Here is a 775-nt window from a genome sequence, read left to right as displayed (position 1 = left end):
TACAATCACAACAAAATAACTAAAATAGTTATCCTATAATTTGTACTTAAAATGACTATAAAAATAAACTGCGTAAATGTATTTTTTAGATTTTTTGGTAACAGAATTAATTACTTACGTGGAATCTTGTTTTAAATTTTCAATTCTTAGATACAAAAATTGAACATTTTATAAATTTTTAACTACAAAATAATTTTTCAAATTAAAATTTGATAAATTTTGTCAAAATTTGATCTTTAAATGCTTATAAAAAAAAATTGTGCCTATGTATTTTTAATATTTTTCAACTGATATTGTAACAATATATCAGGAGCTTTGTATTAAATTTATACACTTTTTGGCCCAACAGATAAAACTTTATTGATATTTATAGAAAAAAAAAACTAAAAAAATTGAAAACTTACAATGTCCGTAAACAGCTCAAAAAGAGTCAAATTATTTTAAAAATTTTATCGTATATATAAAATGCTAATATAAACATTCAGTGAAATTTTCAAGTTTCTACAGTCACCCGTTTTTTAATTACAACAAAATAAGAAAATCGTTACGTAAGAAATCGAGTGAATATCAAATGTTGTAAAAATATGAATTTCAAACGCCCATAAAAATTTAATTTGAGTTTCTTATAGACATTTTTTTTTTGGTAAAGGTAGATTATCCTATAAGGAATCTTGTATTACATTTTAAAATCTTAGATTTAAAAAGAAAAATTTTTATGAATTTCTAACTCGAAATAATTTGCAAATTTTCGTGATTTTTCCATATTTTGTCATTT

The sequence above is a fragment of the Acyrthosiphon pisum genome, chromosome A2 (genome assembly GCF_005508785.2).
Source record: "Acyrthosiphon pisum isolate AL4f chromosome A2, pea_aphid_22Mar2018_4r6ur, whole genome shotgun sequence".
Classification (NCBI taxonomy): Eukaryota; Metazoa; Arthropoda; class Insecta; order Hemiptera; family Aphididae; genus Acyrthosiphon; species Acyrthosiphon pisum.
This window is presented reverse-complemented; position numbering follows the sequence as displayed.